Genomic DNA, 539 nt, shown 5'->3' with positions numbered 1-539 from the left:
CTTAGTACAAATATTATATTGCATGAAGTGTTTTATAAAACTGTGTCAACAAGAGGTAAAAGTTTTTAATGTTTGTGCATAATTTCATTCCCGAGATGTTTTGCTTACATCATCTCTGAAACAAATTGTATGTTACAGTCTTGTTATAACGTTTTTTTAATGTCATAATATTAATCATATGAATTATATTATTTCTGCTTTGTGCTCGTCTGACGTCAAGATTGTTCCTCTTGTCTGCAGCACTGTCTGATTCTCTCTGTTCGCCATTCTTATATCATCTTCGGACATATCTAAAAGGTAACCAAGCTAAGCGATGCTGTGCATTTTGATTTATAGAGAACAGCTTTCTTTGCAGTTCACTACTATACCTTCCTGTCTTCCTGCACATTGTAACTGCGTGGGGTGACATGAACTGAAGATCGTAATGGGAGTGGGTGAATATTGCAGTGGCAAAGATCCTCTAACAGCTCTCTCTCTCTCTCTCACACACACACACACACTGTTAGTCTGTGTAAGGGATTACATTTCACAAGGTCACA

Source organism: Zootermopsis nevadensis, unplaced genomic scaffold (genome assembly GCF_977971745.1).
Source record: "Zootermopsis nevadensis isolate Lab colony 2312 unplaced genomic scaffold, Znev_1.0 Znev_ptg000044l, whole genome shotgun sequence".
NCBI classification, from domain to species: domain Eukaryota; kingdom Metazoa; phylum Arthropoda; class Insecta; order Blattodea; family Termopsidae; genus Zootermopsis; species Zootermopsis nevadensis.
Note: the sequence above shows the minus strand (reverse complement) of the source record.